This window comes from Hemitrygon akajei, chromosome 5 (assembly GCF_048418815.1).
Source record: "Hemitrygon akajei chromosome 5, sHemAka1.3, whole genome shotgun sequence".
In the NCBI taxonomy this organism is placed as follows: Eukaryota; Metazoa; Chordata; class Chondrichthyes; order Myliobatiformes; family Dasyatidae; genus Hemitrygon; species Hemitrygon akajei.
Window position 1 is genome coordinate 177,471,298 of NC_133128.1, and position 27,667 is coordinate 177,498,964.

Consider the following 27,667-nt stretch of genomic DNA (forward strand, 5'->3'; position numbering starts at 1 on the left):
GTAGCACTCACATCGACAGTGATGAAATGTTTTGAGAAGTTGGTTATGACAAGACTGAACTCCTGCCTCAGCAAGGACCTGGACCCATTGCAATTTGCCTAATACTGCAATCTCAATGGTTCTCCACACGGCTTTAGACCACCAGGACAACACAAACACCTACGTCAGGATGCTGTTCATCGACTATAGCTCAGCATCTAATACCATCATTCCAGCAATTCAGATTGAGAAGTTGCAGAAACTGGGCCTCTGTATCTCCCTCTGCAATTGGATCCTCGACTTCCTAACTGGAAGACCACAATCTGTGCGGATCGGTGATAGCATCTCCTCCTCGCTGACAATCAACACTGGCGCACCTCAGGGGTGTGCTTAGCCCAATGCTGTACTCTGTACCCATGACTGTGCGGCTAAGCATGGCTCAAATACCATCTACAAATTTGCTGACGATACAACCATTGTTGGTAGAATCTCAGGTGGTGATGAGAGGGCATACAGGAGTGAGATATGCCAACCAGTGGAATGGTGCCACAGCAACAACCTGGCACTCAACATCAGTAAGACGAAAGAGCTGATTGTGGATTTCAGGAAGGGTAAGACGTAAGACGAAGGAACACATACCAATCCTCAGAGGCATCAGAAGTGGAGAGAGTGAGCAGTTTCAAGTTCCTTGGTGTCAAGATCTCTGAGGGTCTAACCTGGACCCAACATATCGATGTAGTTATAAAGAGGGCAAGACAGTGGCTGTACTTTATTAGGAGTTTGAGGAGATTTGGTATGTCAACAAATCACTCAAAAACTTCTATGGTTGTACTGTGGGGAGCATTCTGACAGGCTGCATCACTGTCTGGTATTGAAGGGCTACTGCACAGGACCGAAAGAAGCTGCAGAAGGTTGTAAATCTAGTCAGCTCCATCTTGGGTACTAGCCTACAAAGTACCCAGGACATCTTCAGGGAGCAGTGTCTCAGAAAGGCAGCATTCATTATTAAGGACCTCCAGCACCCAGGGCATGCATTTTTCCTCACTGATACTATCGGGTAGGAGGTACAAAAGCCTGAAGGCACACACTCAGCGATTCAGGAACAGCTTCTTCCCCTCTGCCATCCGATTCCTAAATGGACATTGAAGTTTTGGACACAACCTCACTTTTTTTAATATACAGTATTTCTGTTTTTACACAATTTTTAATCTATTCAATGTATGTAAATGATTTACTTGTTTATTTTTTTTTATTATTATTACTTTTTTTGCTCTGCTGGATTGTGTATTGCTTTGAACTGTTGCTGCTAAGTTAACAAATTTCAAGTCACATGGTGGTGATAATAAACCTGATTCTGATTCAATTGTGATGATTATTATAAAGCACTTGTACATCATGACTGTTAACTGCCACTTATCAATCCAAGCTTTTACCAGTGAAGTGCTAATATTGTCAGTAAAGTGATATAAACTGCATTTTCTGCTGTTTCATATTTCTGGTCTTTCAATTATCAATTTTAGCAAGAAGTTAAAATAGATTTTTTATGCATATCAACCGATTAAAAAATTTCAAAATGGGGTTTAATATCACTGACGTATGTCGTGAAATTTGTTGTTTTGAGGCAGCACTTGCAGTACAAAGCATCTTAAGCTTTCATGCTGGTAATAGTGTTAAACAAGCACTATAGCTTGATCTTTGCTGTGTTACATCCCAGGTGTAGTGTTCTCTTGAATATAATTTTATCAGATTCTCATATCACATGCATTATAAATTCTTTGATGTTTCACAATGCAAATTGTCCATAGAAAGTGAATGGAGAACTAAGCTGCATGAAAAACTCAGGTTTTCTCTTTTGCAGAGAAATTGTCTGTGTCAGTCGAGTGCTAGCCTTGTAACAAATTAAAAATATCCAGCGTGCTGTAGAATGATTATTATTCAAATGGAAACTTGTCTTCAGTACTTCGTTTGAAATGTAAATAATGAAAAATGCATTTATCAAAGTAGATGTGTTGGCACAAGTCGATTTTCTTGTAAACACTGACCATATGACTTGCATTTATTGTGTTTTTTTTTGTCCTTTAGCTCCTAGCATCTTTTTAGTCAGAGAATTATCACAATTCTAATGAGATGTTGGATGTGTCTCCTGTTACACTGGCTTTATAAAAGAAGACATAGAAATTTGCCTAAAGCACTGGAGAACCAAGGATCTCTATTAGAATGGGGAAGGAAATCACCAAAGTTTCTTTTTTAAAAAAAAAGAGAAATCAGTGCGACTAAAAGCCAATTAAACCCTTTCCTTCTACAATCTAGAGATAGTGAATGGACTCTGGTTACCATCTCCAAATATTCTGTAGATTCTGGATTTGTTCCTCGAAGTTGCTGTGGGTAGTAAATAAGATCCTATTATTTAAGCTAGGAAAGAGAGAGAATGGGTAGCCGCTGACCAGTTATGAGCAGTAGAGAAAGTGCTGGTAGCTGTAATGAATGTAAAATTAGAATACCTGAAAGAATAACAGGATGGATGAAAAGAAAATGTTTAATTCATTGGAATTAAGTTCAAGTTTAATTGTCATTCAACCACGCACGTGAATGTAGCCAAGCAAAATAGCGTTCCTTCTGTGCCAAGCTACAAAATACGGTTGCAGCAGTCACACTCAGTGCAAGACGCATACAGCTCATATAATTGTGAAAGCAGTAAAACATAGAGTCACAAAAATATATAGCCCAAGTCCCTGAGTGGATCGATGGTGCATGGGATGTTATCCTGGAGCCATGGTGCTGCAAGAGCAAGCACACAGCAGTTCTTCATGCTCTGGTGTAGCTGAGGTGAACACAATCCAACTTATCATCCACTGAGTGAACACTGGAGGGTGACTGATGGGGAGGGGCCAACCTGCAAACCCAGCCCTCCACAGTCTCTGGTATCTCCTCCCGTAGGTGGCTGCATCATGCAGTGAACTGGACTTGTGGTATTCAACATCGCCAATGTCCAATAGGACCTTGCAGTTCCAATAAAAGCATCCGAGACAATAATTTGCACAGTTTGTCGGACCACGCACCATCTCTGCTGACCTCTTCCTTGGGTAGCCGTAGCAGGTGACGCGGTATGCAATGAGTCCAGCTCTGCTGTTATTGAGCGACTCGCTGATGGAGTCAGCCTGTAGTACTTGGTGTTCTTAATATCCAGCAGTGTGCTGTAATCGTTTCAAAAAAAGTGTAATTGTGCATCCTCTGCCTTTGTTTGGACCCAGAGAGCCCGCTGCGACCGAGCAGGAGTTACCTTACCGGCTGGATGTGAAACAATATAAGTTGTTCAGCAAAGGTAGAGCACATCGCATTAAGGGTATTACACTGATGTGGAACGAGAATTGGTTATTGAACTTCTAGCCAGTGTTGGGAGCTCAAAGTGAGAGCGACAAGCACTCCCCACCACACTACCACACTAGATGCATCACAGCAACCACTGGACACACGACATATGCCGGTGATATTAAACCTGATTCTGATTCTTGACTTCAGTCTGCCTTATAACGATCTTGCAACTCATTGTCTGGTTGCTCTGCCCTTTCTCTGTTGCAGTTGTTCTTTATTTTGCAATTTGTTGATTTACCTCATACTATCAAAATGCACTGTATAATGAATAATATGCAAGGCAAGCTTTTCACTGTAGCTCGGTATATGAGACAGCAGTAAACCAATTCCAGTTAGATAAGTAACAGGCAGCTTAGTCTTTACTGCAAGAAGTATTGAGTACAGGATTGAAGAGGTTTTGTTGCAATTATGAACTGTACTGTTGAGACAGGTCAGAATGTTGCACATCGTTTTGGTTTCCTTAAGAAGAAGGTGTGTGTTTGCTGTGGAGGTAAGACAGTGAAGATTCACCAGACTGATATCAGGGGTCAATATGGTGTATGGTGTAAGAAAGGCAACTGAGTAGATAAGGCTTGCATTCTTCAGAAATGAGAAAGTGATCCCATTAAAACTTTGAAAATTCTTGCTGGGTCTGACAGTGTGAATGAGAATGTTTCCCCTAGTCGATGGGGTTATAGTCTCAGAAAGAGAGATCAGTTATTGGAAACTGAGGTAATACATTTCTTCAATCAGGTGGCAACTCTTTTGGAATTCTTCATTCCCCACCTGTGGAGGCTGTCTGTTGAGTTGATTCAAAGCAGTGTTCATTAGATACACAAACACGAGGAAATCTGCAGATGCTGGAAATTCAAGCAACACACACAAAATGCTGGTAGAACGCAGCAGGCCAGGCAGCATCTATAGGAAGGAGCACTGTTGATGTTTTGGGCTGAGACCCTTTGTCAGGACATTAGATAACTGAATGTCGAGGGAATAGAAAGATAGCAAGGCATTGCAGGAAATTGGTGTTGAGGTATTTGACCGTGATCTTAATGACATACCAAATCTCCTCATGAAACATAGCCACTGTTTTGCTGTCTTTATAGCTGGATCGATATGATGCATCCAGGTTAGGTCCTCAGAGATAGTGACACCCAGGAACTTGAAATTGCTCTCCATTCTGATCACTCTGAGGATTGGTATGTGTTGCCTCATCTTACCCTTTCTGAAGTCCACAATCAGTTCTTTGGTCTTAGTGACATTGAGTGCAAGATTGTTGCTGCAACACCACTCATCTAGCTGGTATATCTCCCTCATGTACTCCCTCTCGTTTGAGATCCTGCCAACAATAGTTGTATCATAGCAAATTTATAGATAGCATTTGAGCTGTGCCTAGCCACACAGTCATGGGCTAGTTATAATGTATGTATTAGGTATTCATGATTTATAAGAGTAGTTGAGAATGTAATGAATTGAACAGTGGCTAAGTGTAGTGCTATATAGGTGTCCCCCGCTTTACAAATGTTCGCTTCACGCCATTTCGCTTTTACAAAAGACCTACATTAGTAACCTGTTTTCGCATCACAAAGAGGATTTTCGCTTTTACGAAAAATTTTCCCTTATAAATTAATGGTTCTTCGCTTTACGCCATTTCGGCTTAAGAAAGGTTTCATAGGAATGCTCTACCTTTGTAAAGAGGGGTGAGGGACACCTGTACTTGGTGACATTAAGTATTTAATGATCCATTCTTTTACTCTGGTTATTTGCAGTTTTGAAAGAAATTAAATTTGTATCCATGTTTTTGGAATTTCACTGCTTGATAGAAATGTGTCTCTTTTCTATGTCTTCAACCAAAACCTCAAATGCAGTGTTCAAGTATTATGGTACATGCTATCTCCAATGGACGGCTGTTGTTAATTGTTACAGTACCTTGATCCAATGATTTCAGCACCTTCCTCTTCAACTGTAGATTAGCTTTCACTTGTCCACTTCAGAGGATGTAAGTGTGTAGTACAGGAATTATGTAGATAAAGCTAGGGAGGGTGAGTACTTTCTGTTTAGTTATCAGCAATTCAAATGTCATTTTACTCGAATATCTTGGATACTCTGTGCAGGAACTGCTACTCTGCAAGGAGTTTTAAGTCTTTTTATTCTGAAATGCTTTGAGCAAAGTCTGAATTGAATTAATTTGCAGCACTTGCTGAACAAAGGTATTTAAACGGAATCCAAATTCAAATTATTCATGTAAGTGACATTTGCTGTTCACTTCATAGCTGAGTAATTTTCCATAATGAGGCAAAATGATATTAATTGCATGGATGATTATTTTCAACTCAAATACATTGCAAAATTATGACTAAACTGACAACTATACATTATGTAACAGCATGAAAATGCACCGAGTAGTCCGTCGTGATTTCATGCATGAATTAACAAAAAACTGTTAAAAATTTTGCACATTATTATGAAAGTTTGGTTTAGTGGGTGGAATAAATACATAATTGATTAGCTAGCAACATTCTGGCTACATCAAAATCTAAAATCCATACAATATTTTAATCCCTTGAGAGTCTGTAGAAAATGCCTATTCATTGTGCTAAACATTCAGTATAAGATCTATGTACTTATTAACTGTGAAATAGATGCACTGAAATTTCATTTTGCTTAAAACTGACTACTGCTGAGGACATGGAAGAATAACATATCTTGATTTTTACTTTAAGTACACATTTGCAAAACGGAAGTGGATTTCTATTCCGTGTCTTGGTGTTGTTTTGCTAAGGAGAAGTATGGCCCTGGATATATGATCTGCCCTTACTCAGGTTTCTTGGCCGAGAGCAAAATATGGCAAGCCCAGAATCTGATAGTTCCTCCTTCTGAATCCTGTGGCAGTCCATTGTGCTTATGACACCAGTATTGAAGGCATATTTCTGGAATCATATTCTTCAAATTGGAAGGCAATTCATGACATCCATATTGATTATAAAGAGTTAAAATGTTAAATCCTCCCTGGGGTTTTAACATTTCAATATTTCAAGTTCATTTATTATCAAAGTATACAACTCTGAAATTCTTCTTCTCCAGATAGCCACGAAGAGACAAAAAAGGCAGGAAGATCATCAACCCCCAAATCTGCTCCCCGCTGCACAAATTAATGAGCAAAAACCGAACAGGTACACCAACCCCCATATCCCCCTCCCTGCACACAAATAAAATCAGAAGGATTGAGTGAAAAACACAGAATCCAAAAAAAACCTATAAGACTGGGGGGGGAAAAGTCCACAGTCCAAGACCACATTCAAAATGCAGAGATCCTGGGCAACGTTATTCCTGTCCATAGTAGAGCAATCTCATCAATGCTATACAGGCAGTTTCCCCTCTCTGCAGCAGAGCGATCAAGAAAATATGTTTAAAAGTTACATCATAATCTTCTTACAAGAAATACAACTCTGTGGTATTAAAAGGCTAAACCTCATTTTCATCTTAATTCACGTTCTAATTGTGATGAAGCTGGAATGCATTGGTTAAGCAGAATTTGCTGTGGCAGCTCGTATTTGTTGATGGCATTAATCTGTTCATTTGTGGCAGTTGATTATTCTGTTTAGAATGAATCTAGTGTTTGTTTAGCTGTACATCACAACTAGTCTACAGATTTAAAATCCCTATTGAGTGTTACTGCACAATGAATCCAATAAACAGAAACAAAGGTTAGGCAAGGTGACCACCGGTACTCAACGTTTCAGGAAAGCTTCTTTCCCTCTGCCATCAGATTTCTGAATGGACTATGAACCCATGAACAACTTCCTCAGTTTTTCCCCCCTTTCTTATTTGAGTTTTCTGTATACAATTATTATATTTTATAGTTTTTATACTATGTATTGCAGTATACTGTTGCCACAAAACAAATTTCATGGCATTTGCAGGTGATATTAAACTTGATTCTGAGATTATATCCTTTCAGCCAATTAAATGTTAAAAGTAAAATTTATTATCAGAGTACATGCATATCACCACATACGACTGTGAAATTCTCTTTCCTGCTCAGCAATCTATAGAATAATAACTGTAAACAGGTTCAATGAACAGCAAAATATGCAAATGCAGATATAAATAAACAGCAATAAATAATTAATATGTAATACTGTAACAAGATGGTCCTTAAAGTGAGACCATTGGTTGTGGGAACACCAGAAGTAGAAGGAATGTAGTTATCCCCTGTTGTTCAAGAGCCTGATGGTTGAGGGGTAGTAACCATTCCTGAAGCTGGTGATGCAAATCCAGTGGCACTTGTGCCTTCTACTTGATGGTGGCAATGAGAGTAGAGCATGGCCTGGGCGGTGAGGATCTTTGATGGATGCTGCTTTTCTCCGGCAATGTTTCGTGCTGGTGGTTGGGAGGGCTTTACCTGTGATGTATTGGGCCAAATACACTGCCTTTTGTAGGATTTTCCACTCAAAGACATTGGTGTTTCTGTACCAGGCTGCAATGCGGTCAGTCAGCACACTTTTCACCGCACATCTATAGAAGTTTTCTTGAATATAAAAATTGTAGGTATGGGAAATCTGAAAGAAGAATGGAACATGCAGGGTACACTTAGCTGACCAGGTAGCATATGTGGAAAGAAACGGTTAATATTTCAGTTCAAAGAGCTTTCACTTGACCTGAGAAAAAAATTGTTTCCCTCTCCTCACCCTGAATTTAATTCAATGGACAATAATGGGCTTAAGGCTATGTTGTAATTTATTTCCTGTAGTTAGAGAACAAATTTAAACAACAAGTTACATCTTTAGTACTCCAGACATGTACTTCAGTTGTGAAATCTTGGCTAGCACAGTTGTACTTTTCCTGCGGAGGAAGTTAGCAATCTATCATTTAAATCACAAGTTAGAGGTTTAGGCAGTAACCTCAATGCATTCAAAGCAAAAGCCTCACATAACCAAACTTTAATGACTTGAGTTCATCATGTTGCACAATATACAGGAAATGGAAGATATTCTAGAAATTAATTATCTTGGAAATATAGTATTTGAAATGTTTAAAATTCCATAAAGATGCCTCTTTAGGGAATGAGAGTTCCATTATGTAATCTTGAAATGTTAACCAGCTGTCTGTCGGTGATTGTTTGGTAGCTGGAAAGACAAAGTTGGTAATTAATAAATTTTGTTTTTTGTTGCATGATTATAAAATGGTTATTTAATATATTCTTAAGTTATTACAGTCCATTGGTCATTGGCTTTTTTGTAAAGATCATGGTAAATTTTACCTTGCTAACAGCAAATTTCTGAACTCAGATAAAGACCTTAGGCCCAATGGATATAAAGAGCCATGAGTATTCTCACTAAAGGAAGTTTGTACTGTAACTATCCAGCCTTCAAAGACTAGTTCACTTATTGTTTTTTTTTGTCCATGGTATGTTTACCTGCCAGCAGCCACTATTCGAGTGGTGGGTTCCCTCTCTCTACCGAGGAGAAGATACTTCCAGCTGACAAAGTATTTTAATGCAGTTTGTTTATTTTAGTGATAGATATTTAAATCCACGCAAAATTCTTGAAGCATATTTAAAACTCAGAGGATTTCTATCTTAAACACTTACAAACCATTTCTAAAACACTAAGCTTTTCTATCACACAAAGGAGCAAGGATTTCCAAAACACATTGGAAACTAAAAAGACCGACCCATGAGTTGCAGACAAACGAATCGTCTGTTGCAGAAATTGAAGCCAGAGGAATGGATTGTAGTTCACCCCATGTTTCTTACATAGTTTTTTGATATTGCTTACCCCGTTCCACCTAATAAGCATAAACTGCTCTTTACATTTTATTTATATTTTTAATTGAGATACAGTGCATTAGGCACTTCTGGACCTTTGAGCCACACTGCCCAGCAATGCCCGATTTAACCCTGGCACAACTTCCCCCTAATCACAGGACAATTGACAATGACCAATTAACCTACCAACCTGTATGTCTTTGCGCTGTGGGAGGAAATCCATGAGGTCACGGCCATACATAGCTGCTTACGGACAAAGGCGGGAATTAAACCTGGGTTGCTGGAACTGTAAAGGGATATGCTAACCACTATGCTACTGTGCCTCCCCATTTATACTGTTTCTCTCCACTTGGGTGACCACACATACATGATATTTCCTCAGATATCCTTTTTACACAAATTGTATAAAAGCATCTTGGAGATAGATGCCTACTAATGCTGTAAAACTTCCTTCCTTGAGTACATAAACCTTCCAGCCATACACACATCAGTTATTGACATGCTAAATTATATTATCTATCTGGTCTGCAAGCTTCCTTGAACTAAGCCACTTGGTCAGTGTACTCTGTATGAAATAACCCAAATTAAGCCCTTATACTGCACTCTCAAGCGGTTATTAACTAGGTGTTGTGAGCTAGCATTTGGTTCTATAGACAAACTCTCTGCAAAGCTGTTACCCTGAAGACACTTACAGGAATATCGACCCTAAAGTTTAAATCTTCCCTTCAGAGATTCAGTTAAACTCTCTCTCACTGCTGCCCCTCTGTGAGCTCTGTTGCCCTCCGACTCATTGACCATGTGCTCATTTAGATCTGCTATCACAGTCATGTATCCTTCCTTGGAGCTTGTCTTCACTGCCATCTTGTGATATTGTCCACTCTCCTCTCCTATCAGATTCTTTCTTCTCCAGCCTTGACCTTTCCCACCCACCCAGCTTCACCTATCACCTCCTAGCTAGCCTCCTTCCCCTCCCCCCACCTTTTTATTCGGGCCTCTTCCCCTTTCATTCTCAATCCTGACGGATGTTCTCAGCCCGAAACAACACAACTGTTTCCTCTTTTCCGTGACGCTGCCTGACCTGCTGAGTTCCTCCAGCATTTTGTGTGTGTTTGCTTTCGATTTCCAGCATCTGCAGACTTACTCGTGTTGGCCTGTAGATAATAATTTGTTTTAACTTCAAACTGGTTACTGCCATTTTACTTTTTAAGACTGAAGATGAACTCCTGAATTTATGACCAGAACCTAACAAAGGTTGGAAGTTGAATTGCGACTGTTTGTGATCTTACAAGTGGCTACTGCCATGTCCAGAAAGCAGGCTGAACAGAATATCCTTCAGAACCTGAAACCTATTTCAATGATGGAGGTAAAAAAATAAAACTGAAATAAAAACTCAAAATGCTGGGAATGCTTAGCACGTGGCAAGAGAAATTGATTTAAAGTTTCACATCCATAGGAAAAGATAGAACTGAAACAAGTTTCGAATTGGAGAAAGCAGAAAGAACGAAAGAGAAAATCTGTGATATAGTTGAGTTCAGGATATTGAATTGCACAAGTGGCGGTGGCTGAATAACAGAAGAGTGCCTGCGGGAATGGAAATTCAGGAGAAAATAAAGTCACTGCGTCTTTGAACTGAAACATTTAAATTCTAATTCTCTTTTCACAGTCATTTCCTGATTGAGTGTAGAACCTGAAGAAATTTCTGTCTAGTGTCTTCACCGATATCCAATATTTAACTGACTTCATTAAAATAGACCTACTGAGGTTGTAAACGTTGGCCATTATTTCCTACATTAGCACTGACTGTATTTTTTTGCTGTAAAGTCTTTTGGGATACCTCTGAGGCTATGAAAAGCCCTATGTAAATGTAGTCATTAAAACACCATTGCCTATTTTGTATACAAAGTGAACTTGCCTCATTGTCTGGGAGGGGAGTGATAACGTTCTCTCACCAATGCTATGGCAATATGTAGTACTCACTCACTGATGGTACTGTTGTTCACAAGCATTTTCTTGTCTGACTGCACTGTGTAGATGATGTTGGAACTTGTGCACAGTGTATTTGAGTTTGGTTTATTGGTATTAAAATGTTGTCATGTGCCACCGTGGATTAGTTTGTATGGTATGCACAGAACTAATGTGTTAGTACAGTAATTGGTCTTCCTTGAATTTGCCTAATTTTAATTCACTTAATTCATTTTAATTATTTTATAATTTGCATATTAAAGGACCATAAATCACTTATGAAAAGCTTAGTGGGCTAACGGAGAGGGCAATGCAAATCTGAATCACTTACTGAAAGAATTGGTTAAAAATTCCAGTTTAAATTGGGCAGATTGGGTAAGCTATGTAAAATATATATTTTTATAAATGATATTTCTATGGTGATAGTTTGTTTTGGGAGAATGCTTCAGATTTATAGTGTAACCGGTTTGTCGTAGCAGCAATGATTTAGAAAACATTGTGATTCCCATTTCCATTCAGATGTGTCGATCCATGGCTGCCTCTTGTACCAAGATGAGGTCACTCTCTGTGTGGAGGAATAACATCTTGTATTCCGTCTGGGTACCATCCAACCTGATGACATGAATATCAATTTTTCTTTCTGGTTGTACTAATTCCACCCCTCCCCTTCCTCCATTCCCCACTTCGACATTTCACCTCTTCCCACCTGCCTATTACTTCCCCCTGGGTGTCCTCCCGCCCCTCCCTTTTTCCTATTGTCCACTCTCCTCTCCTATCAAATTCTTTCTTCAGCCCTTGTTCTTTCCCACCCACTTGGTTTTTCCTTTCACCTCCCAGCTAGCCTCTTTCCCCCTCCCTCCACCTTTTCATTTTGACATCTTTCCCCTTCCTTCTCATTCCTGAGGAAGGGTCTCGGCCTGAAGTGTCGGCTGTTTATTCTTTTCCTTAGATGCTGCCTGACCTGCTGAGTTTCCCCCAGTGTTCTCTGTGTGTAGTATTGTGATTAAATTCCCAAGGTTTATCTGAGTCACTCAGAGATATTAGGAAAGACAACCATAAGGTTAATCAGTAGGTTCTGAAGAGCCGAGAAATAAAGTGAGGTTAAAGAGGCTAACATGTGTGGGGTTAGGGTGCTGATAGTTGAAGACATGGTTGTGATTGAGAGAATGACTTAAATTGGGAATGTGTGAGAATTGGAATGCAGAGATTTTTCAGTTGTTTAAGTAGGACAAGGAGGGTTGGAAGTGGGTGAAGAGAAAGTGGGGCTATGCCATTAAACGATCTGACAACAAAATTAAATATTGTATATTGAACTGTTAGCAGATAGGAACTGAGGAAGATTAGTAAGCGTTGTAATGATGGTGAAATTTGGTTTAATTCAGATTTCTGCCAGTTAGGCAGTTGTATAGCATGGAAGCAGGTTCTTCAGCCAAACTGGTTCCCATGTAAGGCAGTCCCTTTTGCTAATGTATGGCCCATATCTCTCTAAACTTTACTATCCAGATGCCTGCCCAATTTATCCTCTTAAACGTTGTTAATATCCCTGCCTCAACCAGTCTCTCCTCCGGTGTATGGATTGAGCTGAACACTCCCTGGAGAGCATGTCCCTCTCTCCTTAACTGAATGTCTTTTAGTTCTTGATTCCACAGCTACAGAGAAAAGACTCTGCTTTCTCCTTGTCTCTGCCCCTCTAGAAGATCACATTCTCCTCTGCTCCAAATGAATATCCAACCTGCTCAGCAGCCCTGCATAAATTGGTTCCTTGGGTCTCAGCAACATCCTTGTAGGTGTCTTCTGCACTCTCAAGTTTAATGGCATTGTTTCTGTAGCATGGTGGTTAAAACTGAACAAACTATTTCCAATGCAGTCACGCCTACCTCTTACCAACCGCAAGGTAGCATCCCAACTTTTATCTCACTGATGAAGGCCAGTGTGCCAAAAGCCTCCTTCACCACCCTATCTACTTGCAATGCCATGTACAGCGACCCATGTACTCCAAGCTCCCTCTGTTCCACAATACACCCCAGGGGCCCCACTGTGAATATCCTACCAAAATGGCTCTGATAGGGCGAGGTCATGGTTGCCATGAGGATAAGTTAAAGAAATCATCCAGTTGAATTGGTTAATGGCTGCAACTAGATTGGCAAAATGAATGAAAGATTAAAGGTATACAAAGAGAGGGCTAGGCGATTGCCAGGAGGCATCCAGGTCTGTATGATACGCTCAGCAAATCAGCTGTCCTCTTGGGCGATTGAGAGTAATTGACTCCTTACCTGAAGTATTGAGCTGTTGTGTCTACCTGGAGTGTTCGAATGTAGTCATAAGAATATAAGAACGTAAGAAATAGGAGCAGGAGTAGGCCCTCTGGCCCATTGACCCTGCTGCGCCATTCAATAAGATCATGGATGATCTGTCTGTAAACTCAGCTCCATCTCCCTGCCTTTCCTCTATAACCCTTAATTCCCCTACTATGGAAAAATCTATCTGTTTCTTAAATATATTTAGTGAGGAAGCCTCAACAGCTTCCCTGGGCAGAGAATTCCAGATTCACCACTCTCTGGGAGAAACAGTTTCTCCTCGTCTCCATCCTAAATCTTCTCCCCTGAATCTTGAGGCAATGTCCCCTAGTACTAGTCTCACCTACCAATGGAAACAACTTTTCTACTTCTATCTTATCTATCCCTTTCAAAATTTTGTATGTTTCTATAAGATCCCCTCTTCTTCTGAACTCCAGAGAGTGTAGTCCTAGGCAACTCAATCGCTCCTCATAGGTTAACCCCTTCATCCCTGGAATCATCCTGGTGAACCTCCCGTGCACTGCCTCCAAAGCCACGATATCTTTCCTCAAGTATGGAAACTAGAACTGCACACAGTACTCCAGATGCAGCCTCACCAGTACCCTGTATAGCTGCAGCATTACCTCCTTGCTCTTGAATTCAATCCCTCTAGCAATGAAGGCCAACATTCCATTTGCCTTCTTAATAACCTGTTGTACCTACAAGCTAACTTCTTGTGATTCACGAACAAGCACCCCCAAGTCCCTCTGCACAACAGCATGCTGCAATCTTTCACCATTTAATTAATAATCTGCTCTTCTATTATTCCTTCCAAAGTGCATGATCTCGCATTTACCAACATTGTATTCTATCTGCCAGACCCTGGCCCACTCACTTAACCTATCTGTATCCCTCTGCAGACTCTCCACATCCTCTGTACAATTTGCTTTTCCACTCAGTTTTGTGTCATTAGCAAATTTTGCTACACTACACTCAGTCCCCTCTTCCAAATTATCAGTGTAAATGGTAAACAGCTGCGGGCCCAGCACCGACCCCTGCGGCACCACACTCACCATTGACTGCCAACCGGAGAGACACCCATTTATACCAACACTCTGCCTTCTATTGGTTAACCAATCCACTATCCATGCCAATACACTTCCTCTGACTCCATGCATCCGTATCTTATAAGTCTCTTGTGCGGCACCTTACTGAATGCCTTCTGGAAATCCAAGTATACGACATCCACCTGTTCCCCTCTATTCACTGCACTCATTATGTCCTCAAAGAACTTCAGTAAGTTTGTCAAACAGGACCTGCCCTTTCTGAGTCCATGCTGCGTCTGTCTAATGGAGCCACGCCTTTCTAAATGTTTTGCTATTTCTTACTTAATGACAGCTTCAGGCATTTTTTCGACTACAGATGTTAAGCTAACTGGCCTATAGTTGTCCATCTTTTGCCTACATAGTTTTTTAAAAAAGTGGCGTGACATTTGCTGTCTTCCAATCCGCCAGGACCTGCCCAGAGTCTAGAAAGTTTTGATGAATGATTACCAACGTGTCTACTATAACCTCCACCAATTCCTTCAGCACCCTGGGATGCATCCCATCAGGACCAGGGGACATCTACCTTCAGGCCCTCTAGTTTGCTCATCACTATCTCTTTAGTGACGGCGATTTTATCGAGGTCCTCACCTCCAAATTCGTCCATAATATCCTTCTTTGGCAAATGAGACGTGTCCTGCACAGTGAAGACCGAGACAAAATAGTCGTTCAATGCCTCAGCCATTTCCTTATCACCCAATATCAATTTCCCCTTCCAGTTTTCCAAGGAACCTATGTTGACTTTAGCCGCCCTCTTCTGCTTTATATATTTACAAAATCTTTGCTATCTGTTTTTATATTTTGTGCTAATTTACTTTCATATTCTATCTTCCCTTTCCTTATTTCTTGTTTAGTTGTTCTCTGTTGCTTTTTAAAGTTTCTCCAATCCTCTACTCTCCCACTACTCTTTGTGACTTTGTACACTTGAGCTTTTAATTTGATACTATCTTTTATTTCCTTGCACTTACTGTCCTTTTGACCGGAATATACTTTTGTTGAGCACTGTGAAAAATCTTTCTGAAAGTATTCCACTGTTCCTCAACTGTCCTACCACTGTGCTCCCAATCCACATTAGCCAAGTCCTCCCTCATCCCATTGTAGTCTGCCTTGTTCAAGCATAGTACACTAGTTTTAGATTTAACTATTTCATCCTCCATCTCAATGCAAAATTCAATCATACTAGTTGGTCGGTAAAGTAAACTGGTTGACATTACTACTTGCTCCTGAAGGGTCCTGACGAAGGGTCTCGGCCCAAAACGTCGACAGTGCTTCTCCTTCTAGATGCTGCCTTGCCTGCTGTGTTCCACCAGCATTTTGTGTGTGTTGTTTGAATTTCCAGCATCTGCAGATTTCCTCGTGTTTGCTCCTGAATTTGCTGCTCTGCCAACATAATTCCTATTGAATGTATGGGAAAATTGGTATTCAATATCAATTTTGCATGGAAAAAGTAGAGATGCACCATGACCTGTTCAATACAGGACATTTGGTAAGCCAATTCACCACATGCCGATGCTTCATCTGGCTTGCTGTCTTTTGCAGGGGGATTGTAGCATCTGTGTACAGAGGAAGCTACAGGAAGACGCTTAAACAAGTTAGATTGTGAAATCCTCAGATTTGCAGAGTCCAACTAGCAAGTAAAATGCTAAAAATATTCAATTGTATTGAATACACCTTAATACACGATTGTACCAATGGAAAATCATTTATCCTTATGATTTTATTTGATTCATGAAACAACATGTTTGATTATGTTTTGTAGTGTTTTAGGATTTATGGTTGGGAAAATAAACAGCCTTCTATTAATATTGGTGGCCCTCTTTGTAGCAAATACAAAGTGAAAGGACATGATTTAATTCAAAAGATATACTTAAATATTCATTGCCGTTCTGATCCTGTTCACTGATTTGGCGCAGTATAGTGAATGTATTCATTTTGTACCATATGGTGCATTCCATCAATCTGTTTGTTAAATGCCATCTGACTGCACTTGCATTGAATTTAGGTGAAGTGAACTGCAGTCCTTGGTAACTGAAACCATTTGTTAGGTTTTTATATGATTATTACATTTAAAGGAACCAACACTTCAAATTTGACTAACTATACAAAGCACGTGATCATCCACTTTTGCATTCTGAGACCATCCTGATGTGGTTACACCAAAATTTACCACCTGCGTAAGCCTGTGAAAATAGATTTCCAGCAATTTCTTTTCAATTTGTGAGAAGAAATTTGTGAGATAACACTGGATAACAAAGGTTTTGCTTCCTGAATACTTTTGGGTGTATCTTATGGAGGTTGGGCTGCTGATCATGAAAATGACAATGAAATTTCCCTATCACACACCATTTAAAAAAAACCTCTTCGTTATTTCAATGCATGATTCAAGTCGGTTAAGAAGTTGGTTGCCCACAACGTAAGCTGAGAATTTTTCTATCTTGTTCAGGCGTGCTTAGGCAGGGTGGATGTTGCATGGCAGGACAGGTTTTAGAAGGGTTTTGATTTTTGAGACAGATATTTCCTAGGATAATTGATGCTAAGATTAAGGAAAGCATTTTTGTTGGTCAAACAGGACGTCAATGACAGGCAATTTGACGAACTTTTAGTGGGATCAGAGAAAATCACGTGGATGGCATTCAAAGATGTTGAAAATTTTCTTGGCAACTACGGAGAATCAAACTACGTGCAGCTGGTTGACAACATGCTTCAAGCATATAAAATCATGAAGTGTAACATGTCGCAAAAGATTAATTTTCTGCATTCCCATTCATACTTCTTTCCTGCAAATCTTGGCACTGTCAGTAATGAGCATGGTGAATGATTTCACCAGGACATTGCGGTCATCGAGAAATGTATCGGATCAAATGGAATCCATCACTGCTGGCTGATTATATTTAGACACTTAAGCAAGAAGCTTCAGTCAATGAGTACAAAAGTTAATTTCTTGTTTCTCCAAATTTCTACTTGATACAAGTAGTTTGAAACTATATTTGTGTTCAGCTTCAAGCCGTCTATCATAAATAAGGAAAAAATGCTGAGGAAGCAACACTTCCAAAAAATTTGTCGAGTGTAATTGCTTGTTTTCCGGATGGGAATTGATGACACATTCTATCCTAAGGAGATATCAGTAGCCCTTCTCTGAAATGGTGGCTCAGTTGAATTCTCCCCTCTGAATTAGAAGATTAGAAGGTCAAATCTGAGAAAAATCTGACTCAGATAATTCTGGGCTGTGAGCCTTGTGACACTTATGAGGAAGTGTTGTATACTTGGAAGCAATATCCTTAGAATTGCTGTTTAAGGTCTGACCTACCTTATTAGGTAGAATGTAAAGATTCCATAGCGGTACTGTATTTTGATCATTTAGCCAGTATTAATCCCACAAGATAAATTATTTGTTTGCTATAACCTTGCTGTACAAGGGGACTTGCTGTAGGTAAATTTGTGACCTTGCTCCTTTTATTACTAATAATCCTGCTAGGGGTTCAGTTACTGAACAGAGAACATAGAATAGTACAGCACATTACAGGCCCTTTGGCCCACAATGTTGTGCCGACCCTCAAACCCTGCCTCCCATATAACCCCCCCACCTTAAATTCCTCCATATACCTGTCTAGTAGTCTCTTAAACTTCACTAGTGTATCTGCCTCCACCACTGAATCAGGCAGTGCATTCCACGCACCAACCACTCTCTGAGTGAAAAACCTTCCTCTAATATCCCCCTTGAACTTCTCTCCCCTTACCTTAAAGCCATGTCCTCTTGTACTGAGCAGTGATGCCCTGGGGAAGAGGCGCTGGCTGTCCACTCTGTCTATTCCTCTTAATATCTTGTACACCTCTATCATGATTCCTCTCATCCTCCTTCTCTCCAAAGAGTAAAGCCCTAGCTCCCTTAATCTCTGATCATAATCCATACTCTCTAAACCAGGCAGCATCCTGGTAAATCTCCTCTGTACCCTTTCCAATGCTTCCACATCCTTCCTATACTGAGGCGACCAGAACTGGACACAGTACTCCAAGTGTGGCCTAACTAGAGTTTTATAGAGCTGCATCATTACATCGCGTCTCTTAAACTCTGTCCCTCGGCTTATGAAAGCTAACACCCCATAAGCTTTCTTAACTACCCTATCTACCTGTGAGGCAACTTTCAGGAATCTGTGGACATGTACCCCCAGATCCCTCTGCTCTTCCACACTACCAAGTATCCTGCCATTTACTTTGTACTCTGCCTTGGAGTTTGTCCTTCCAAAGTGTACCACCTCACACTTCTCTGGGTTGAAATCCATCTGCCACTGCTCAGCCCACTTCTGCATCCTATCAATGTCTCTCTGCAATCTTCAACAATCCTCTACACTATCTACAACACCACCAACCTTTGTGTCGTCTGCAAACTTGCCAACCCACCCTTCTACCCCCACATCCAGGTCGTTAATAAAAATCACAAAAAGTAGAGGTCCCAGAACAGATCCTTGTGGGACACCACTAGTCACAACCCTCAAATCTGAATGTACTCCCTCCACCACAGCCCTCTGCCTTCTGCAAGCAAGCCAATTCTGAATCTACCTGGCCAAACTTCCCTGGATCCCATGCCTTCTGACTTTCTGAATAAGCCTACCGTGTGGAACCTTGTCAAATGCCTTACTAAAATCCATGTAGATCACATCCACTGCACTACCCTCATCTATATGCTTGGTCACCTCCTCAAAGAACTCTATCAGGCTTGTTAGGCACGATTTGCCCTTCACAAAGCCATGTTGACTGTCCCTGATCAGACCATGATTCTCTAAATGCCCATAGATCCTATCTCTAAGAATCTTTTCCAACAGCTTTCCCACCACAGACGTAAGGCTCACTGGTCTATAATTACCTGGACTGTCCCTACTACCTTTTTTGAACAAGGGGCCAACATACGCCTCCCTCCAATCCTCCGGTACCATTCCCGTGGACAACGAGGACATAAAGATCCTAGCTAGAGGTTCAGCAATCTCTTCCCTTGCCTCATGGAGCAGCCTGGGGAATATTCCGTCAGGCCCCGGGGACTTATCCGTCCTAATGTATTTTAACAACTCCAACACCTCCTCTCCCTTAATATCAACATGCTCCAGAACATCAACCTCACTCATATTGTCCTCACCGTCATCAAGTTCCCTCTCAGTGGTGAATACCGAAGAGAAGTATTCATTGAGGACCTCGCTCACTTCCACAGCCTCCAGGCACATCTTCCCACTTTTATCTGTAATCGGTCCTACCTTTACACCTGTCATCCTTTTGTTCTTCACATAATTGAAGAATGCCTTGGGGTTTTCCTTTACCCTACTCGCCAAGGCCTTCTCATGCCCCCTTCTTGCTCTTCTCAGCCCCTTCCTAAGCTCCTTTCTTCCTACCCTATATTCCTCAATAGACCCATCTGATCCTTGCTTCCTAAACCTCATGTATGTTGCCTTCTTCCACCTGACTAGATTTTCCACCTCACTTGTCACCCATGGTTCCTTCACCCTACCATTCTTTATCTTCCTCACCGGGACAAATTTATCCCTAACATCCTGCAAGAGATCCCTAAACATCGACCACATGCCCATAGTACATTTCCCTGCAAAAACATCATCCCAATTCACACCCTGCTTTGGGTTTGGTATTATTTGCATAATACGGGTTTAATAATCCAGACAATCTGAGGAATTTGAAATATCTGTTGAATTATCTGGATTTTAAACAAATCTGGGTAGCTGTTTCAGTGAAGGAAATGTGCTGTCCTTAACTGGTCTCATTTGTATGTGATTTCTGCCTGTACTAGTCCAGCAAAGAATTCGGTTGTATCCGTCAGTGTGTTGCGATGCAGTGAAAATAAAACAATGAACCACCAGCCATCAAATCCCACCACTGCATTCTGACATGGCAACAATGCTTCCAGTCCACTTGAGCTGGCAAAGTTCACTTCATAAATATCTGTGGACAGGTGACTAAATTGGAAACATGTCACAAAGTATTAAAGCAGCAGTAAAAAGCAGAAAATTCTGGAAGCTGTTGTTCTGTCCTTGGGTATTGCTTGAGATGCAGACTGCTTCCAGCAGTTTGTTTTTCTGTCAAATTTACATCTGCATGTTTTTTTCCCCCTCATCAACAGCCCATCATTGTTATCTGCAAATAACAATCTAGGCCTCTCCATTAGTTTCTGAATTTGTCTTGCCCTTTTAGTGGGCAACACCCATCTGTGGCAGCATTGTGGTATGCAGACTGAAGGATGTAGTTTTGTGAGTTCCAGTGTCACATGACAATATAGTCAAGGAAATTTGATTTTCTCTGAGTATCCTTACTTTACCAAAATCGCTGCTTCTGCACATTGAACAATACCAGGAAGAGGTCCTGAGGCCTCTTCGGGGGAAAAGCATGTCCAGCAGTTGGTCACGGTCCAAAATGGCTAAATCCTGATGACTTAAAAGTCAATCATTACAGTAGTTACAATACATTGTGAATTAAATGATAATATTGATTTTTTTAAAGTTGCATTTTTAATGAGCATTTACATGCAGTGGCCTCTTTATTAGGTACACTTGTACACTTGCTTGTTAATGTACATATCTGATTAGACAAGCATGTGGCAGCAACTCATTGCATTAAAGTATGCAGACATGGTCAAGCGGTTCAGTTGCTTTCAGACCTGGCATCGGAATGGGGATGAAATGTGAAACTTCTGACTGCCTGGGATTTTCACGCACAAGTCCATAAGACCATAATAACAGTCTCTGGAGTTTACAGAGAAGGGTGTGAGAAACAAAACCATCCAGTGAGCAGCAGTTCTGTGGGCAAAAATGCCTTGTTAATGAGAGAGGTCAGAGGAGGATGGCCGGACTGGTTCAGGCTGACAGGAAAGTGATAGTAACTCGAATAATCTTGCGATACAACAGTGCTGTGCAGAAGAGCATCTTTGAACGCACAACACATTGATGGGCTGTAACAGCAGAAGACTGTGAATATTCGATCAGTGGTCGCCTTATTAGGAACAGGAGGTCTCAAATAAAGTATCCACTGAGTATATTTGTACGAAATATAAATTCAGGTGGCCCCCGTTTTTCGAACGTTTGCTTTGCGACAGCTCGCTGTTACGAAAGACCTACATTAGTACCTGTTTTCGCTAACCAAAGAGGATTTTTGTTTTTATGAAAAAAAGATGCCTGCTTTATACGTGTTTACCCCGAGAAAGACTACCATGACTATAAAGCCTTGTGCAAGCAGTTGTGTGCGTGTATGTGTGTAGGCGTGTACATGCACATGCGTGTATGTACCGATTCTTTTTTTCTCTCCAAATCGATAAGTGAAACTACACCGTACATACAATATTTCTTCTTTATATAGGCTGTATATTTATCATATCATTCCTGCTTTTACTATACTTTAGTGTTATTTTAGGTTTTATGTGTTATTTGGTATGTTTTGGTAGGTTATTTTTTGGGTCTGGGAACGCTCAAAACTCTTTCCCATAGAAATTAATGGTAATTGCTACTTCGCTTTACGACATTTCGGCTTACAAACGGTTTCATAGGAACGCTCTACCTTTGGATAGCGGGGGAAACCTGTTATAGCATGCAAAAACTGACATCCCATCTTGCAAAAACATGGTATGCAGGAGATTGTAGAAAAGATTTCTTTGAGCAAGGTTTAGTAGTAAATCTATAGAGATCCATTTATATTGCCACAAGAAAAGTCGGAAGCTCTCAGCAGGTAAAACAGCATAGTAGAAAGACATAGCTATTGCTACAGATTTCCACCATCTGCTCATTTAAAAAAAATTGTAACTATGGTCAATAAGCTTAGTTTGGCGAATGGAGCACCTTCGCTCCGTCTGCCAGAAACAGAACTGCCCAGTGGCCAAATATTTTACAAACCCCATTTCCAGAAAATGGATATTTTCCAAAATGCAATAAAAACAAAAATCTGTGATATGTTAATTCACGTGAACCCTTATTTAACTGACAAAAGTACAAAGAAAAGATTTTCAATAGTTTTACTGACCAACTTAATTATATTGTGTAAATATATACAAATTTAGAATTTGATGGCTGCAACACACTCAACAAAAGTTGGGACAGAGTTAAAATAAGATTGAAAAGTGCACAGAATATTCAAGTAACACCGGTTTGGAAGACTCCACATTAAGCAGGCTAATTGTTAGCAGGTGAGGTATCATGACTGGGTATAAAAGTAGCGTCCATTAAAGGCTCAGTCTTTGCAAGCAAGGATGGGTTGTGGCTCACCCCTTTGTGGCAAAATTCGTGAGAGAATTGTTAGTCAGTTCAAAAGGAACATTTTTCAACGCAAGATTGCAGAGAATTTAGGTCTTTCAACATCTACAGTACATAATATTATGAAAAGATTCAGAGAATTCAGAGACATCTCAGTGCGTAAAGGGCAAGGTTGGAAACCATTGTTGAATGCGCGTGATCTTTGAGCCCTCAGGCGGCACTGCCTAAGAAACCGTCATGCTACTGTGACAATTATAGCCATCTGGGCTCGGGAGTACTTTGGAAAACCATTGTCACTTAATGTAGTCCGTCGCTGCATCCAGAAATGCAACTTGAAACTGTATTACGCAAGGAGGAAGCCATACATCAACTCTATGCAGAAACGCCGCCGAGTTCTCTGGGCCCGAGCTCATCTCAGATGGACCGAAAGACTGTGGAACCGTGTGCTGTGGTCAGATGAGTCCACATTTCAGCTAGTTTTCGGAAAAAAACGGGCGTCGAGTTCTCTGTGCCAGAGATGAAAACGACCATCCTGATTGTTATCAGTGAAAGGTGCAAAAGCCAGCATCTGTGATGGTATGGGGGTGCATCAGTGCCCACGGCATGGGTGAGTTGCATGTATGTGAAGGTACCATTGACTCTGAGGCGTATATTAGGATTTTAGAGAGACATATGTTGCCATCAAGGCGACGTCTCTTCCCGGGACGTCCATGCTTATTTCAGCAGGACAATGCCAGACCACATTCTGCACGGGCCACAACAGAGTGGCTTTGTAGACACAGAGTGCGTGTGCTTGACTGGCCTGCTGCCAGTCCAGATCTATCTCCTATTGAAAATGTATGGCGCATCATGAAGAGGAGAATCAGACAACGGAGACCACGGACTGCTGAGCAGCTGAAGTCTTATATCAAGTACAAATGGACAAAATTTCCAATTGCAAATATACTACAATTAGTATCCTCAGTTCCAAAATGATTAAAAAGTGTTATTAAAAGGAAAGGTGATGTAACACAATGGTAAACATGCCTCTGTCCCAACTTTTGTTGAGTGTGTTGCAGCCATCAAATTCTAAATTTGTGTATATTTACAAAATACAATTAAGTTGGTCAGTAAAACTATTGAAAATCTTTTCTTTGTACTTTTGTCAGTTAAATAAAGGTTCACGTGAATTAACATATCACAGATTTTTGTTTTTATTGCATTTTGGAAAATATCCCAACTTTTCTGGAAATGGGGTTTGTAATTCTCATCTCCCATCAGATTCCTTTCTCTTCAGCCCTTGACATTTCTCATGCTCCTGGCTTCGTCTATGACCTTCTAGATATCCTCCTTCCCCTCTCCCCACCTTTTTATTCAGTTATCTCCCCCCTTCCTTTTCAGTCCCAAAGAAGGGTCTCTGCCCGAAACGTGGATTGTTTATTTATTTCCGTAGATGCTGCCTGAGCTGCTGAGTGCCCCCAGCATTTTCTCTGTTGCTCTGGATTTCCAGCAGCTACAGAATTTCTTGTGTTTAAGCTTAGTTAATTGTTTTAATGGTAATAAATAGTCAGAATGTGGACCAGTATTTTATGATTTTTCAACTGTTAATGAAAAACTTATAATTGGTAGTGGGTGTGGAGAAGACAAATTAGTTGAATTGTTACCGAATTATTTTGATCACCAAATTTAGCAGCTTATTAGTAATTAAATTCTGTGCTTTTTTAAAGTATGGTAATAGAAAAGATGCATTTAACCACATCTTTTTCGGAGTTGGCTTACATTAAAATCTATTTATAATCAATTAAGCATTTCAAAATTCTATATTTCTAAATATAGAAAGCATTTCTATATATTGGCGAGACCCGTTGCCGGCTTGGAGACCATTTCGCTGAACACCTACGCTCTGTCCGCCAGAGAAAGCAGGATCTCCCAGTGGCCACACATTTTAATTCCACGTTCCATTCCCATTCCGATATGTCAATCCATGGCCGCCTCTACTCTCAAGATGAAGCCACACTCAGGTTGTAGGAACAACACCTTATATTCCGTCTGAGTAGCCTGCAACCTGATGGAAAGAAACTATATTAATGCCCCTCCTCCCCTTTTTGCCCTATCCCCTATCTATCTATCTATTATTTTTTCCCTTTTTCTCCTTTTTTTTCTCTCTCTGCCCCTCTCACAATCACTCCTTACCTGCTGTCCATCTTCCTCTGGTGCTCCCCTCCGCTTTTCTTTCTCCCTAGGCTTCCTGTCCCATGATCCTTTCCCTTCTCCAGCTCTGTATCCCTTTTGCCAATCAACTTTCCAGCTCTCAGCTTCATCCCTCCCCCTCCTGTCTTCTATCATTTTGGATCTCGCCCTCCCCCCCCCCCCCTCACTTTCAAATCTCTTACTATCTCTTCTTTCAGTTAGTCCTTCCTGACGAAGGGTCTCGGCCTGAGATGTCGACTGTACTACTTCTCCCTATAGATGCTGCCTGGCCTGCTACGTTCCACCAGCATTTTGTGTGTGTTGCTTCAAAAATCCATTCATGTTTTTATAGTTTGAGTATTTTTGAATGTACAATATTTCCTTTATACATTTGAATGTGAAAATAATCCTTTAAATGTCATCACTTTTGTTATATGGCATGTACTGTTACCTTCATCTTAAGTTATTAGGGCTTTCTGAATCGACTGACACCCCATCATCACAAGACCCCTGTAGTAAGCATGGAATTGCAAAAATGATGACTAACTTCATAGCTGTGGCATAGTTTGATGATTCAAATCTTTGACCCTGTAATCCAACATAAGCCCTAATTTAGTCAGTTTATTCTAGCCAGATTCTCCCCATCTTCAAAGAAGATATAGGAATCATGAAAGCAGACAATTCCCCGATAAATTTGCATTGTTACTGATGGGATGTATTCTGGAGGAGGATATACAGCAAAATATTAACATCAGCAAACAATCTTTCGACCTGAACATGGAGTGTAGATTACATTTAAATTGCAGCCCTGGACAATAGTTTCCTCAAGCTGTGGGCTCCAATTAATGAAAAACCAGACAATCCTGATTAATTACTCATTTTGGGTGTCTGGAGTGTGGGTGTGAAGAAGGAAGTGTGAAAGTTGTATGCAATTCAAAGGAAGCATTCTAGATACATTGTAACCATAGAACTATCCTTTGATCTTTAGCATATAAAATGTCATGTAATACTGGGTCGAACAGGCCTCTTACTCCAAAGGGGTCTCAATGTGATGGCTGCTGTTCGTTTTTGTTGAATAAAACACTTCTCTATCTACTAGCTTCAGTGGCTCTCTGGTGATTTTGTTTACAGCACAACACTGTTACATCACCTCTTTCCTATTTGATGTTTTCACAGCAGATAAACTCAGCAGGACAACGGGATCACTTACATTTCAGGTCTTCAGACTCTATCAGAACTGAGGGCTGTCTATTCTACTTTTCAGTATATTGCTTTTCTCAGTTCTGGAGAAGGATTCTGGATCTGAACTGTTCAGAATTTGTACATTATATGTATAAAATTAAAAATTAACTAAGTGCACAAATAAAAATAATGAAGTTGTGAGGTAGTGTGCGGGACCGGATGGAGTTTCCCCACGATTACTGAGGGCCTGTGCGACTGAGCTGGGAGAACCACTACAGCGCATCTTCAACATGAGCCTGGAGCAGAGAAGAGTACCCAGACAGTGGAAGACATCCTGTATTGTCCCGGTACCGAAGAAACCACAACCAAAGGAGTTGAATGACTTCAGACCTGTTGCCTTGACGTCGCATGTGATGAAGACCATGGAGCGGCTGATAATACAGAATCTGAGGCCACAAACCAGGCACGCCCGGGATCCTCTTCAGTTTGCGTATAAGGAGAAGGTGGGAGTGGAAGATGCTATCACGTCTTTGCTGCACAAATCCCTCTCTCACCTAGATGGGGTCAGTGGTGCTGTGAGGATTACATTCCTGGACTTCTCTAGTGCCTTTAACACCATCCAGCCCAAGATCTTAAGGCACAAACTAACGGAGATGGGAGTAGACTCTCACATGGTGGATTGGATAGTGGACTACTTGACAGAGAGACCTCAGTATGTGCGGTTGGGAGACTGCAGGTCTGACACGGTGGTCAGCAGCACAGGAGCGCCGCAGGGAACCGTACTCTCTCCGGTCCTGTTCACCCTGTACACATCAGACTTCCAATATAACTCGGAGTCCTGCCATGTGCAGAAGTTCGCTGATGACACGGCCATAGTGGGGTGTGTCAGGAATGGACAGGAGGAGGAGTATAGGAAACTGATACAGGACTTTGTGATATGGTGCAACTCAAACTACCTGCGTCTCAATATCACCAAGACCAAGGAGATGGTGGTGGACTTTAGGAGACCTAGGCCTCATATGGAGCCAGTGATCATTAATGGAGAATGTGTGGAGCAGGTTAAGACCTACAAGTATCTGGGAGTACAGTTAGACGAGAAGCTAGACTGGACTGCCAACACAGATGCCTTGTGCAGGAAGGCACAGAGTCGACTGTACTTCCTTAGAAGGTTGGCGTCATTCAATGTCTGTAGTGAGATGCTGAAGATGTTCTATAGGTCAGTTGTGGAGAGCGCCCTCTTCTTTGTGGTGGTGTGTTGGGGAGGCAGCATTAAGAAGAGGGACGCCTCATGTCTTAATAAGCTGGTAAGGAAGGCGGGCTCTGTCGTGGGCAAAGTACTGGAGAGTATAACATCGGTAGCTGAGCGAAGGGTGCTGAGTAGGCTACGGTCAATTATGGAAAACCCTGAACATCCTCTACATAGCACCATCCAGAGACAGAGAAGCAGTTTCAGCGACAGGTTGCTATTGATGCAATGCTCCTCAGACAGGATGAAGAGGTCAATACTCCCCAATGCCATTAGGCTTTACAATTCAACCGCCAGGATTAAGATATGTTAAAGTGCCGGGGTTGATTGTATTTAATGTATCTAAGTAAACTACTTAAGAACTTTTTAAAAGCTATTATTAATGCTTTTTGAGA

The 27,667-nt window shown here is 40.9% G+C and overlaps 1 protein-coding gene across 3 annotated transcripts in view; it reads left to right on the forward strand.

The window, feature by feature from the left end:
- The window catches only part of galnt13 (polypeptide N-acetylgalactosaminyltransferase 13), a 376,169-nt gene that overhangs the window by 101,713 nt on the left and 246,789 nt on the right, over positions 1 to 27,667 (forward strand). The window lies entirely within an intron of this gene.